A 16,939-nucleotide genomic window follows, 5' to 3' on the forward strand; every position below is an offset into this window, starting at 1 on the left:
TTGACTTCCTAGAGAATTCCTCCTTCGTGCAGGCAAATTGAACATATTATTTCCCACAAATTTCTACTTCTTTTATCATCAATCAATACAGTCAATTAAGCAAATTTATTTTGGATAAAGTTATCTGTCCTCAACAATATAAGTTTATTAATCCATATTTGCTTAGTGGTAATAAATGACCATATTAATTACTCCAATTAACTATTCTTTTTATCTATGGTTTTTCATCTCAACCAAAAACCTTACATAAAAAGAATAATTAATTGGAATATAATTTTATATGAATAATAATGAGATTTTCCAATTAGCCTCATCTCTGATGGTTTGTTAATAAAAAAATTAATTTATTTTAAAATTTTAATTACGTTACTGCAGCATAATAATTTTTCGTGTAATCTTAGCAATATTTAAGAGAAATAAATTTAATATCGTCTTATTTATAATTGTAAATTTTATGAAAATATTTAAAGTACATATTAAAATAAAATTTCTTGAAAAAATCAACAATAAACTATTTGAAATATTATATTTAGTTTTGTATATAGTTTTTCGAGAAATTGCAACGATTAAGTTAAAAAAATTAGCCCATGCCGAAGATCGTGGCCTTTTGTTATATGAGACCCAGTCAATGCCTTTGGAAAATAGTGAAGTTTATGGGCTATGAAAGTCAATTTGTTTAAATCAAAAATATTTATGTTTAAAAACGGATGCAAACTAGTTACCTACAAATGAAATGGGTTTATAACGGTCATAGAATAGATGTTGAAAATCATTATAATTATCGGAGAATTTATATTAACATCCAAATGGAATTTCCACGCCTATTTAAGGGAAAATGGTATTTTGGTCTGAACACTATGTTCCAATCTAAGTAAAAAGTTTTCAGCACAGTATGCCAATCAATAGAATAACTCTGGGAAGCAAAACATAAAACATATTATAATATAATGAAAAGCAGTTTAGAGTTTTTTATTTTGAAAATTGTTCAAATTTCCGATTTCTGCCCTATTTCACTTTATTTATATACTGTAAATGACATCTCAATCTTCAACCCTGCTTTTCAAATGTGCCTAGTTTATGTAAATCGAATATTTCCACCGTATTCTAATTGAATGCCATTAATAGTCACTTCCTAGGTGTTGCATAAGAATTTATTTTCGAAAAAATAAATAATATTAAGTAAATTTGATATTGAATAATACGAATAATGTAAGCAGGTGGAACTATGGTTTCAATCGACTATCTAAAAATGTAGATAATGAATTCAAAATTAAATCATTCGAATGGATAATTGGAAAACTGAACCCGTGAAAAAAATTAAAATTTGACTTTAATTAGTGCCAGGTTTTAATCAGTACCAACATAGTACACATACACCAGGGCAGATAAGATGGATTTGGAAAGACTTCGGGTTTTGTTCAAGAAATTTGTGCATGATGCAACCGTATACTCCAAAAAAAGATAGGACCAATTTAGCTGTATGTCCAAGACTAATAGAAATTAGCAGGAGATTATTTGGTAATTCATTTATACCTGGGTACCGTATGAATGCGCACTTGAAGAGTATTGACTGGTTAGCATAGTGAAATTGTTGTAAATCCATATATTACGACTTAAAATATTGCCATTCTGGTTAACGAAGAATTTTATTGGTTATTTAAAAGTTGTTTCGTTATTAAGATAAATCAACTATCCATTGACACCTCGGGAGACGTGTTTATAAAAAGAATGTTATTGATATTAAAAATTAAACTACAAATTGTAACTTCAGTTTTTCCTTTGTCCGACCATTTGAATTAACTTCATTATCATTATTATTATTATATGTAAATAATATCAGGGATCTGGGAATTTGAAAGAATGTAAACACTATTTCGAATTATTTAAATTTTTTGTTGGATTATTACTTTCCATTATTATGTTTAATAATTAAAAGGACAAATGATCAACACAGCAATTTATTATTTGTTAATAATTCATAATAATTATATTATTTTGATGTGTTTGATAGCAGCCTTAATTTAATTACAATTGAATATATTAAAACAATCAAGGATAAGACGAACTTGAAAGAACTTGGTTTCGTCCCCTTCATCAGAACTTCAAAAGATTTCTCAACACTAGTGTAAATAATTACTTGACATAAAAGTAATAAGTTAGAAGATAAGGATAGTTGTTGTTAATTAGTAGACATAATAATCAAAATAAATAAATAAATCGAAATTGTTTTAAGGTCGAAAAACGGCGCTCTAATAGGCTAAGCCATCAAGACACATCAGAAATGAAGGTTTAGTATGCCAAGTACCGACCAAAACATTTTGGACAATAAGTTAAATAAATTAAAGATAATTTATCCAGGGTCCGCACCTTCTCGCTGTTGCATTCACATCAGTAGCCATCGATAATAGAGGCGATAACTGTCCAGCATTTTAAACACAAAATAAAGATAACATTCAGAGGAAAAGTTCAATAAAACGAGTTTCATTGATGATGGATAAAAAGCGATTGTATTTTCACACTTTAGTCTTTCAGCGGAATTTTTTTTACAAAATGAATACTTTTTCCATCGACCTAACAGTTTTGTAAATTTTTTGAAGATAAATAATTTTGAAATGAATTGGATGGAGACCTGATACCCCATGCTGGTTATCATAAAGAATAGTCCACAAAAGATCACAACCACGTAGTGAATCAATTAGTAGAGAAATCGGTACAATATCAAAATATTATATAAAACGGCGTTTTGAAACTATCAACAAACTGTGACACAATGAGACATTAATTTTTGTATTCTGCTGAGAAGACTTCCATCCCACATACGTCTCATTATACAGATGTATCGCGGCACTAAAGCGAGATCATAACTGTAACAAGGCGTTTTTAAAAAGAAAAATGGGTCAACAAGTCGACACTTATAATTGCTTATTATACTGATCTTCCTATCATTAAAGGGGTCGCGAAACGAGGAATATTCGTTGAAGAAATCATGTAGACGAACTTGAGATTCGCTGATGATTTATAATCTTTGAAGAGACGCCTAACGTGCTGCAAGAAATATTTCGGGAATTAAGCGAAGATAGTGGAAAAGCTTGACTTAAGATAAACGATATCAAAACAGTCCTAATGATAAACGTCAGAAAAAATAGAGTGTTCTTTCTACTAAGAAACTGAAATACGTTAACGAAAGCGATGACCTTCACGGCAAAAATTAGTAAAGAAGTGCAAAATAAGATAAAGATATCATGGGGTTAATTTTTAAGTCTGAAACCCGTTATGAAAAGCGAACAAAAAATCCACCAGACAAGAAGGGCAGAATATTAGATACCTGCATGATTTCAACTTTAATACTAAGTCTTTAAGTCCAAACTTTGTCACTTACATGAAAGCCTCTCTAGAACTCAAAGACGGTGGAACGAAGTATACTGAATATTAAATAGATATTATTTTTAAAAAAACCAGTGAGATACAAGGACGTTAAGACAAGAATGAAATTTATAAATTGGAAGATGGCAGGATAAGTAATTCGTTCATCGGACCGGGAAAAGCGACTAATTGTGTCACATTATAAAAGCATAGGAAGAGAGGTTACATAAACAGAAGATTGAATTCACAGTTGACCACATATTCGATGAAACACCCACGTTAAACCAAATTTAAAAAAAATATACTGTATTCTATAAATTCAGTTGGTAAGTTCAATTAATTTTCCGTAAGTGATGTATAACGTTAATCCATCATCTACCCAATTAAAATTTTTGTATGTACGAGGGCGTTCAACAACGCTTATATAATAGGAATTAAAGATAAAAATAATAATTGTTTTGGAATGGCAATTTAGCCTTAACCTACGGCCCTTTTAGCGCGCAAATTTACATATAATAAAGGTAGTGTGTTTTAGCAAGGGTTGTTATTGTTCGTTGTAGAAAGTACCGCGTCGAAATCCGTGTTGCTTTAATCAGCCGTAGCCCCGCGTAGATTCTTGTTATTCCTGCTGCCTCACTCGGCCATTAACTCAGTCCGGTTATATTTAAATGGTAATTTCCAAATCGGTTAACAGCGGCGGCATTCTTAACACATCGACTAGTTTTTGTTCGACTGGATACCTTTATGTTCAAATGGCTTATTTATGTTCTATTAGAAAGCCAATTGTTTTGAATTCCCAAAGGGTTTTCTACATTCGAGAATAATTTGGGTGTATGCTGCTCATAATGCGTATTTCTTGTTTGGAAGACATCATACATTAGAACATGCCTTTAAATATTCAATGGTATAAACGACGTCTGAAATAACACGAATTTTGAAGTGACAGCTCGTTGCATAAACAATGAGACATTTATATGTTGTTTTTTCGAATTCCCCTAGTACACGAGCAAAAAAATCCAATTCACATTGTTTTTATTAAAAAATTATTTCCGTACAGGTTCGAAAATTGAAATAATTCAGCATCATGGAAAAGCAGTTTTGTAGGGAAAATTTTCAATATTTGTTCCCTAGGTGAATGAAATATTATACTTTTTCCTTCTAACTTTTTAAATAAAACATAAAATCTCCTTATATATTTTTAGCTATGCAATAATATTGGACTAGAGGAAAACTTATTTATCTTTTCTCAGCAAGTTTGAACCGGTTATTCCAATGTATCGTTACGCGACTTTGACTTTTGTATTGTTGGGGTTGTTTTACGATTGTGCACGGTCATGATAACGGCGTTTCCTCCATTGTCCCTTATTCTAAATTCTTTGAATGGATCCACCTCCACTCTCTCTACTAGCCCTCGGTTATTATACATAAAACATTTCGGGACCCTTGTACTCTCCAAGTTTTATTAAAGGAAAACCTACCTCTCTTGGGCCTGTTCTCTCAACCCGGGTTAACTTTGTCAAGCGCATCGAATAAAAACTTTCATCCTTGTACAAAACAACTTATACAATGTCACTCCCCCTTCACTAACACAATTACACAAGTTTGTCGTTTTGCATTGTATACGCAGGCCGTGTGCTTTTGATCAAAATCATGTTGGGCATTTCCTTATTCTTTCCTGGGGTGGAAAAAGTTGAAAGCCTACACGGTACTTAGTTTATATCTTATTTTTCGTCTCCTCTGGCAATTATATCATTGCATTTGCATTGCTAATAAGATTATAGTACGGCTCATTAAGACGGTCGGGGAAAAAAAAAGCCATTAACCATTTCAACTTCTAAACTTTTTCAAGAATAAAATACTAACAAATGAAAATTCCAATTATATAAAGAATAGCCTCTGTCTTTTGTAAAAAAAACCTTAATTGTCTAAACTTTTCGTATGATATTTAATTTACTCAAAGATCGGAAGAGAAAAGTTTTAACTTCAGTTTTATTTATAAGATGTGAGATGTCAAAGTCCGCAGAGTTACTAATGAATTACTTTGAGTATGAACTTTAAACGAACTGCAAAACGATGATAAAAAATATATTATACATCAACGTATAAATACAAAAAAGTGCAGCTTTATAATTCCAGAAAATGTCGATATCATCCCTTCACATAAAATGACGTGATCGATTGCCGGATTATCGAATATCAGCTGTCCCAGTTCGAAACTTTCCACTAGTTCAGCTTCACAAGTTAATTCAATCAGAACTGATTCAATCGTAATGGGATCAAGTCTGAATACGGTTAATGCAGAGATTCTCTAATTAATTATTTACGAAAGCCATCTCACACGGGTTGTTTTAACTCTAGGAAACAGTGTAATATTTCCACTAGCGTTCCCGCTTCGATAAATCATCTCTTGGATCAAGCTTGGAAAATTCATGGACGTATCAAGCCCCGTTAATGGAAAGTGAAGGCATATTGTTGAAAAAAAGGGAGTAGTTTCTGTGTGTAACGGCTGCGTGCAGGTCTTGGATTGATACGGTAAAGGCACGCGAACTGATCCGAATCTGGACAAACAGAACAATTTCTCCTTCCGCTTCCTGCGCCCTGCCGGCAGCAATAAACTTATCGGCTAATTGATTCCCCATTTAAACCTTTGGGATGATCTCCGAAAATAACAGGAAAACGCTTTCAAATATAATGCAAATTAAATTCAGAAAGTGAGAAAATTATTTCAGCTGATTATTTCAATTGAAAACTATAAACAACAATAATTTACCTGCAGGAATAAACTCTATATTAAGTTTTTTCAAACAGAAATATAATGGATGAAAAAATACATAAAATCCTTATGACGATTTTAAACAGTTTTTTAAGCTTAATGATATTAAATTTTACCACATTTGTTCAATTTATTTTGTTTAAACCTATGTGAACCTTACCATCATAATTCATACTATATTCACTTAACCAACATAATTGAAGCAGCATTAATATTTAACTTTCTATAGGGCGATCAAATTATTTTATCAGTTTTTTTTTAATAGATCGAAAGATTGGCAGAACGTGAAAAGTCAATTAGGAGGCCCCGACGAAGGGTCGGATCAAGTAGACTTGAGATCAGTCAAGATTTATTGAAATGAAAAAGGAAATTCTTAAAGAAAGTCTTAATGATGGTTCACTATGTTTGATTTTTTTTTTTACTTGGTAAAATCGTTAGCTCTAAAAAATTCAGGGCAAGTGCCTCATAATTGGTAAATTATGAACTTAAGGTTGATAATTACTCGGAGATCGTGAAATGCGGTCTAGTGTGACGTAGGTTTTTAGAAAAACATTTTCTTTATCGTGCCAACGTTTCGATGTTTACTGAAATCATCTTCAGCGCTCAAAGTTACTCTCAACACGACAGACAAGAATGACACATGAACACTTTGAGCCCTGAAAATGATCTCAAAAAAGATCGAAACTTAGTTATTCATATATCGTGAGATGTGGTCGGGTGTGATGTAGGTTTCAGAAAAACATTTTCTTTTTCGTGCCAAAGTTTCAATCTTTTATTGAGATCATCTTCACAATTACACAGAAGACAAACACTTTGAGCCCTGAAGATGACCTTAATAAAAGATCGAACCGTTGGCACGATAAAGAAAATGTTTTTCTGAAACCTACATCACACCCGACCGCTTCTCACGATCTCCGAATAATCATTAACTAACGGTAACTAAACACCACACATTACTACTTTTTATGAAAGTGTGTTTTTGGCTGTCAACGTCTCTGGAATAGAGTGAATCAAAATAAAAAATAAAATTTAACAACAATCTACAGAATAAAGTAACAATAATATTATCAATGTATCATAATATACCATTGACTAAATGTCACTAAACACCACACATTAAGGTTGATAGTTTACCAATGACCGTAGCTTGGTCATTTCCAATCATTTTGGTCTGCCTACCAAAGAGAATAAAAACGATTTTTTGTAATTTGGTCGGTACCTATCATTTTGGTCTGCCACATACGTTTCGGCATTTCCATGTTCAGTGGTGGGTTATCTTAAAAGAGATATAAATATCAAACTTGACGAAAAATAATAACCATAAAGAAACTCAATAAAATAAATTGATTAGAAAAATAACACACAAATCCACTAAGGATGATGGCGAAAGGCCAGATCTGTGAGGATATTCTGTCTAAAATTATCGGCTAAATTGTATGTTCATTACCGCGCACATCACAAAAGAAAAGTTTACTTTCATTGTTTCTAAAATTACGTATAAATAATTTGTTTGTGGGAACGAGACATAGTTGGATTCAGTACCCCATCTTTTTAATAGCTTTCTTTACCTTTATTTATATCCTTAGCACGTAGACGTTATCGAAGTCAATTTATTCTAATTAAATGACTTAGGTAAAGAATGCCAAACTGGAGTAATTATATAAATTAAAGCAATTGGTTTTAATTTGAAACAAAGAAGAACAAGGTAGAAATTATCATATCTACAGTCCATTGTAATTCAAACAAAACCCTTGAAGAAATAAGTCGGAGGAGGGGGAATCTCGAATCTTACTGAAAAATGCCAAGTACAAGAGAGAATTGACGAAAGTACGACAGATTTTGAAAAGAAATCTTCCAATCTTCCGACAACTATCTCTCCCCAATTAAAATGGAAACAGTGGCACAATAAATTCGCGAATACAGACTTGGAGTGGTGAATCTGTCGTATTCAATGCCGAGAGAAGGGATAAAACTAGATATGATTATATTAGGCGAGAGGTCTTTCCGTTAACACAATTAGCATATTTTAACGCCGTCTTTCAGAGATTCGCCTCAATCCCGCTTTGGCGAATAATTCAGAAATCTTCGAATTCGATTCCAACTCGACTTTTTCTTTGGACCCGATATTTGTGAGATAGTTATAAGCATTTAGCTCAATCGATAACGGCATCGAGGACGAATCGAGATTACTGAAGGCTGATTAGGAAGCGGTCGAGAAGGGACGGATCGTTACAAGACAGTCCAAAATTCGAAATCCTCTTACGCACGAAAAGTTCGTATATCCTTGAGCCGTATTATTAGCCAAGAGGAAAAGAGTCCTAAAGATGGTCAACAGACGTTTATTCTCGACAATACAGTATAATACCTTGTTATATTCTGTCCCATCAACCTTCTGATTGGATGCAAAATTTATTTACATTTGAAAAATATTTATATAAATCGAGGTTTTTGTCACCTTTGGACTCGGAGCGTGTGGAGCCGGTGTCTAGTCGAACCGCATATTCATTCTGACTTGCAACTTCAACCAATTGAGTTAATTTTCTCATCGCGTGGTAAATTCTAGTTTGAATTTGAATTGCGCTTATTCAAACGAAAAAACACATATCCTTGTTTCGACCGATTTTTGTGGATCATCGGAGAATCGATGGTAGTCTCCACCACGAGGTAAGGGTTTTCCGTTGTGGTGACCCAGAGGAGGCACCACGGACGGCCCCCTTCGAGGTCATACCACCGACCGCGACGTTCGTCTCAGCCAATCCCTTGTGCCTGTCCTGTTCTAACCGGTTCGGCAAATGGAGAGCCGAGCCGTCCAGAGTTGTAGAAAAAGACATAGGCCAAGGAAAAAGGACGGAAACGGTCTCTCTTTATTTTGACTTTTGGCTGAGGTAGTAACTAGCAGAAGACACCGTTGTTTTTCTCGACAGAAGAACCCGGAAAGACGAGGTGACCGATCCTGAACCCCCACTCATATCATGGTCCTCAGAAAGCTCAGAGAGATAGGAAGGCTTTTTTCTCTCGTCCCAAACATGTACGGTTACATATACACTGATGACAAAATAAACGCACCACCCTTAAATTGGAATGTGTTTAAGTTTATTCATTTTCTGCATACAAAAATCAGGTTCAGTTGTAAAGATAAAACATTTAAAATTAAATGTTTATTACCTAATTCTAAAAAAAAATATTGTGTAAGGAATAAAAAATAGAAAAAAATAAAAATAAACAGTAAATTCTAAAGCAAATAAAAATGATTTTATCCCTTTTAATTCCGAATATTTTCACCTCTGGCACGAATCGCATCCGTTAAACGCCTTTACATTCCCTGGAAAAAATTCTGATAAAATCCTGAGGAATTATTTCCCATTCATGAAGAACAGCCGTTTACAATCTTCTAGGGTGTTAGGACCCTAAATACTTCCATTCCAAAAGACAAATTTATAGAACTTTTAGAGTTCTGTTGTGACAGGTTATTTGACGCCATTCCATGGAAAAGATTTCTGAAAATCTTAATCTACCCAATCAACGAGACCAGCAGTTTCCAACTCATCTAGGGTGTTAAGACCTGGGTTTCGCCGTCGTACTCGTCGCATAAGTTGGTTCCAAATGTATTCGATTGAGTTCAAATCTTCGAGTTAGCCACACCAAGCACTCAATCCCAACTTCAACAACTAGTTATCCACAATACGTGTTCTATGGGACCTGTCTTGCATTAGCAAGAATCTCTCACCGATGGGGGGAGGGCAAATTGCACTACTACATGTTCTTCGATCATACCATGTAAGTACATATGTGAAGTTAGAGATCTCCCCCGCACAACAACCAATTCCAATGCCACCCCAGAACATCAATGACCTACCATGGAATACCACCTGGGAGACCATTCAGCAGGGGGCGTACCTTTCACCTGAGCGTCTCCCTATACACGCCTCCTATCTTAAGACTTAAGACCAATTCTCACCTCATCTGTAAAAAGAACGTCCCCCATCTTCCAATGACCAATTCACATATTCCACTGTGAATGGCCATTTTCTGAGCTGTGGTAAGAAGAGATCTACGAGCCGGGTGCCGGGCCCTAACGTTGTTTTCATTGAACCTACTTCTTACTGCCCTGGTGGAAATCGAAACATTTCCGACCTCTTATCTCATTTCCCGTAATGCTGCGGTTTCGTAGAGCCTGATGACGGATGAATCTATCGTCTATCTTGTCTGTAAACTAGTTCCCTGTCTGACCTTCTAGTCTGAAGCTATGTTTCTTTGAAGCGCCGAAGAACTTCCTACTTTACAGTATTTCAGTATCCTGGCGACTTCGCGCTGCCTATATCCTTCCTCTCATAATGTTACGACTATGACACTGTCATTCTCACTCAAATGCCTGACTGGAGCCATTGAAAAAGTTTTAAGAATAAAAATATATCAAATGTAATCAACGAATGAAAATTATTAACTGAAAGCTAGCAGAATGGAAAGGCATAATGCGATTTTTTATGCAAATGGGATTAATCAATACAAAAGTAAACAAAGCATTATTTGCTGTTTCATTTGACTACGATAGCTTCTAATTACCTGTAACTAATGAAGAAAGATAATGGATTTATTTTTAAACTAAATTAATTGAGTGGGGCGTTAAAAATTTGTTCATCAGTGTAATTGTAATGTACTTCATGAATGAAGGAAATCGACGGAACTGAAGCTAAGCGTAATTTTCAGCCTATTTATTTAATTAACTTTTGTCGCAAATTTTGTGTGAAGTACACTATATAGCTGTAACACAAAATTACCTACTGTTTTCTGTACATTTGACACAAACGTGTTCAAATACAAATTTTTGCTTCCTACTGTATAATTTTCAAGACAAACCCAATAATAAAACAAATTTATGAAAAATCTCATGATACGTATTTTTATATGTATGTCAACAATTTAATAGAGCATTTGATTTATTAACAAATTTATTTAGATTAAACTTCAAACCAGGGACAAACCCTGTTATAAATAATTCAATATTTTTATGTAAGGTTTTGGTTGAAATGAAAAAGTTAGTGTCACGAGCGGGATTCGAACCCACGACCTTCGACACGACTTCAAAAGTAGCAAAAAGAGAGAAAATTCGAAAGGTTGTAGGTTGAGATGGTGTCCGAGTGGATCGAAGTCACGATAGCTCAAGTAGTAGAGCAGCGGCGTATTTAGCCGAAGGTCGTGGGGTTCGATTCCCGCTCGTGACACTAACTTTTTCATTTCAACCAAAACCTCACATAAAAAGATTAAGTAATTGAAAGAAGTAATTTGGTCAATAGACCACTAAATATAATGGGTTATAAATAATTATACACTGTTATAAATTGAAATGTCTCGCACAGATAAAGAAAATTCAAATGTTATACGTTTAATAATTAAAATGTTTAAGGTGTTATATTTTTGTTCAAGCTTGTTTTGACATTCCCGGCCTAATAAATACTAAGCACATAAAATAATGTAGTTACACACAGTTACATTCTGTGACGAGATAAAATCCTTTTTTGAAAAAAAGAGGTATTATTCGAAATTACCAGGTATGATATCCAAGGCAAAAAAGTAATATATATTACATACACATACCCCAGTTGATGCCCCCTGACGGTGGCAGCCTCACGCACTGGCTGACACATGACATTTCTTAACACAAAATATGAGAAAGAGAATTTCTTCCAAAGATGTCCCGTTACGAAAAAAGACACAGATAACATACGAATAAAAAATGAGTATTTTTGGTAATTTTATGATATTCCTTGAAGCAATATTCATATAGGTTTTAAGCGTCTGCTACAAATCGTGTCATCTCAGTGATCTTAATAAATGAATTAGGAAAGAATATATCAAAACATTGCAAAAATAAATTCAGTTGATAATATGCTATATAAACAAATAAACTGTATATGAAATTTCGGTAAGCGCGTTTAAACGAAAACCTATGTATTCAAGTTAAATCTGCAAATACCGAGAACACCAATGTAAACCAGTCAACGTGTATTTCCTGTTGACAGACGATAAAAGTAAATAGGATAAATGGAAGGCCATCATTCAACTTGACAGTTTCTCATTACGAACGTAGGTTTATATAAATTATTCTACGGCAAAAAGCTGATTGGATGACTGGACGTTGAACATATGGAACTATGCAAAAGTAATACCCTTACAAATAAACATCAGTTTTTCACTTAAATATAAACAATTATTTTATATGATTTATTTATTTTTATTAAAACTATTCATAAAACTAACAGTAATGTTTAAATTGTACCACTTATGAAAAGGTAAATTTAATATTGTTACTATCTTTCGCAAAATTAAAACTACATTTTCATTAATAAATAATAATTTGTTTTTTTTTTTTTTTGTTAATTGCTTTTACTGATCGATCAATTAATTCCGTTGATATTTTACTTACTGTGGCTAGCTTTAGTAGCTTATCATTAATTTAAACAGTAACATTAATTATTTAGAATTAATCATTCTTGGGGTTGTTGGGGTTGTTAAAAAAACCCTTGAGGTTGAAAACATAATTACTAGCTTAGTTAAATATTAAACCCTATTTGAATCTTTTGTTTACATAATTTATCATTGTTTGATTTGACTAATCATTTATTAAAATATGTAACTCGATCGGATAAGAAATACACTAACTTCTATAAATTGTTACGAGTATGAAAAATATTGATTTGGAATGATATGGCTGTCCTAAAGCAAAGTGGCTCAACCAGTTAGTCATTTTCAGTTCAGGAAAAAGCTCGTGCACTTTGAGGTTGTTTCAGATGGAAACAAAGTGATTGTCAACATAAAAAAGGCAATGTTCACAAAAAAAATCAGCTCGTCTTTAACTAATTAGAAAAACACTCTTAATTCTAAACTCACCCAACTTATAACCCTGACTTTGCTATTTACGACTATAGTCAAACTAAAATAGAAAATATTTTACAATACATCCTAGAAGTTATAATATGAGACTTTTTGAGCTTGAATCGGAATAAGTACACCGTCATTGAGTTGAAGTGCTGCATAAAAGATGGACAAAAGTTCTAGGAATTGTTGGTACTAATTGATATTTTATAATATTTTTTTATTAAAACCCTGCTAACATATAGCCGCTCTTCATACAAGACTCACGAGACGAGGTCCTTCCTGACTGAGCCAGCGTGAAGACTACAGGTTTTAGAGGGTTACAAATTTTATAGTATATGATAATTATAATTTGTGTAAATAATGATCATTGGGGGCTCATCACAGTAAGGTAAATGTTCCCGGTTTGCATCTAGCGACTCTGCATTCGAACCGAATATACTTACAAATGGGCTTTTTTTTTCAAAAACACCGCACCCTGAGGGTTTATACGACCTCTACTGTTGCAAACCCTCGTAAAAAAATAAATAATTAAAAAATAATCATTGGAGTCCTCAAAAGTGGTTTTAATAATTTTAAATGCAATGCAAATGTTTCGGCCTATTTGTTTCCCTATTTTAGTTTATATAGATTTATTCAAACATTCAGTTTATAAATGATTAAAAATCTTTGGTATATGACATGAAATACTTTATATCTTTACCTTCCTAATGCATTTTACTACTTAGCTTAGAGTTTTAAAGTATAATTATTCATTGTTTAAGTATTATATAGACAATTTACTTCGCCTTCACATAATTGAAATATGTGGTGATTAGTGACCGTTAATCGATATTAATTTAGAAATCGTGCGATGCGGTCTGGGGTGATGTAGGTTTCAGAAAAACATTTTCTTTATCGTGCCAACGTTTCGATCTGAATTGAGATCATCTTCAGGGCTCAAAGTGTTTGTCTTCTGTGTAATTGTGCCATTCTTGCGTGTCGTGTCGAGAGAATGACACGCAAGAAAGGCACAATTACACAGAAGACAAGGCCTTTGATCTCAAAAAAGATTGAAACGTTGGCACGATAAAGAAAATGTTTTTCTGAAACCTACATCACACTAGACCGCATCTCACGATATCTGAATAATTATCGATTAACGGTCACTAATCACCACACATTATAAATAATCATTATAAAAGTAATGCATATACTGGTACTGCAAGAGGTGAACGACAAAAAGCTTTGATATTAATTGCTCCACTAGCAAGGCGATTCACTAACTAAAAAATAATCATAAACATTAATAAAAAGGTTATTTTCAAAACCCTAACAAACCGCTGCAAAATAGCCCGATTTGGCTGAATGGGATAACTCAACCTGCTTATATGTATCGGTGACATTGTTTTAATCTGGTTCTGCTTGCTATCAATAATATTTTTTAAGAACGCATTTTTTTAAAAACGGGACAGAAAAATTAGAAACGGTAAAAATAATCTGTGTCGCTTCTAGTTAGATCAGAAGCACCTTTTAATCTTCGTCCTTCAAGACGAGTATCAAGTGGATATCTCGAAGTTGGTATAATTAATTTACTGTAGGTAATGTGGTATCAAATATTTTGAGAAAAATACTGGAAAACCGTGCCTTCCATAGATGTAATGGGTAATTATTAAACTGTTTGCAATTTTATCAAGACTCCTCTTTTATACAGAAGTACATCCCGTTTGTCACTGATAGCGGGTTTTAATAGGTCGATTTGGAATAGTACTTGATGGAATTGATTGTCTTATCCTTGGGAAGTGACTCATAAAGGTTTACCCATTTCTACCCCACTCAATTCCCTGTTTTATAATCTTTGGTTGAAGCCCGCCCTTCAATAAAAACTACATTTGCCTCGACGATAATCGCATCTAAACATTATTGATCTTTTTTAACCTAAAGGAGATCCGGATTGTGTTTGAAAGGAAAATACGGATATATACGCTTTTCCCATTAGATTCATCAATAAATATTGAAACATGAATTAGCTTAGATTCAAAATGTAATTCGGCCTTCCTCAGTGTTCATTTTGTTCGATTTATATACTGAAATTGAATGAAAAGTTCACAATTGAAAGATAAACCGATTTCAGCCCTTTTTTTTACATAAGATAAACAACAATGTGTTAATCTGACATAAGTAACCGTGTTATTGAACAATTAGCGAAACAAAAATATGACCATCACAGACGGATTTTACCATTGTTTTAATGGAAAATTCAGTCTCAATCATTTGTCGAAAACCCTTTCGATTAGTTAAAATGAAAAAAAAAATTTCAATAAAATTATGTGAACTCAAATGTTATCATGTTTTATGACAGACTTGTTTAATAAACAATAAACAAAAATGTTAGATTAAATTATGAAATGAAAAGTGTTAAAAATGATTTAAAGTGTAAAAGAAAAATTCGACTTCTGGAATATCATTACTCGACACCTCCGCAAATTACGAAAGAATTCTAATTAAAAGAGAGCCGACAAATTGGCGAAGATAGTGGTTTTATTGCAAGAGGTTTTCTTTGGTTATAAGATTAAAGGAAAAGTTTAATAACTGCTGGGCAATTCCTTTGAGGTTTGATCCAATGAGGCAATTATATTAATTAATTTGTTAAACACTGTTAAAGAATTAAGGTCGTAGAGAAGTTGGTATTTATGTTTCAGTGTTTTAGACAAACAGGAATTCCGTACGATCCAAAGCTGCTGCAACCAACTACACTACCCAAAAAAACAACCGACCAATTGGTTTTTGCACGAAAAAAATGGAAAACTTGCGTATTTTCTTAGCCTTTATGTCACAAACCTGTGCTAAGCCTCATTTTATTTAGAAAATTTTAGGATGAACAAGATAGGTTTTTAAATATTTTCCAAGCTTCAGTTATTAATCAGTAAATTCAAAAAAATCGGGAACATGTTAATTTTTACATTTTGTACGAAAACTTCAAATCCATATGGAGCCAGGAAATTGTCCCGAATTTTTGAATTTACTGATGAATGACTGAAACTATGAAAACTTTAAAAATCCATCTTATTCAGCGTTTTTTTTTTTTTTTTTATGAGACCTAGCGGAACTCTTTGACTTAAAAGGCTAAAAAAATATGCATTTTCAAAGGTGGCCATGTTTTCGTGAAAAAACCAGGTGGTCGGTTTTTTATGGGAAGTGTATGTGCAATTGCAAATAGTGTATAGATACGTCTTTGTCTTTTGTTGTTGAAATTTTTGTTCAAGTCTTTAAAATATCTCGCACCGAGTTAATTCACTACTTTCATCCAGATTTTTCCTCGTGGTTAAAAACATTCCAGAAACTCATCCATCGCAATTAATTTCAAGGACCGTGTTTGTGATACGCGATTGAACGAAGGATCAAATATCCTTCCCTTCATTAAATTAATCTGCCCTAATTAGTCACTAAGAAAATAAGGAAGAGGAAAAGATTCGTGAACGTAACAATATAGAAAACTATAAATAAGGACTGGTTCGTCTTTTCTTTTTTGATAGAGGTCGTTCAGAGCCCTCAAAGGTCGTCTGCTCGTTCCATGTTCACTCGCCTTTAACATAACACCCTCCTTTTTTCTTCCCCCTTCGTAATAGGCTCAACAAGTCTCTTCATGCTGGGTATGTGAGTGTGAAGGCCTGAGGATACCTGTTGATTTAATTCGTCTCTCCTTTCCAGTCAGGATTCAGATGCGAGGGGAAACACGAAAACGTGAATATCAAAAGTTAAATTGCTCTTAGAAAATTATGTATTATGTTGCATACTTTAAACGTATAGAAATTATCATAGATTTACTTCCATAATAATCAAAATATTTTCCAAAGAATCTTTATCTGGGAAAAATAATTTTTAGTATACATTAAAAATTAAAATTATATACAATTCAATTAATTAAACCCGTGGCCCAGATTTAACCCG

The 16,939-nt window shown here is 33.2% G+C and overlaps 1 protein-coding gene across 1 annotated transcript in view; it reads right to left on the reverse strand.

Annotated features, from left to right (window-relative positions):
- LOC112128024 (out at first protein-like) overlaps positions 1-16,939 on the reverse strand; it is a 93,570-nt gene that overhangs the window by 54,610 nt on the left and 22,021 nt on the right. The gene's annotated exons all lie outside the window — the stretch shown is intronic.

This window comes from Cimex lectularius, unplaced genomic scaffold, assembly GCF_000648675.2.
Source record: "Cimex lectularius strain Harlan isolate CLEC.00 unplaced genomic scaffold, Clec_2.1 scaffold41, whole genome shotgun sequence".
Lineage (NCBI taxonomy): Eukaryota > Metazoa > Arthropoda > Insecta > Hemiptera > Cimicidae > Cimex > Cimex lectularius.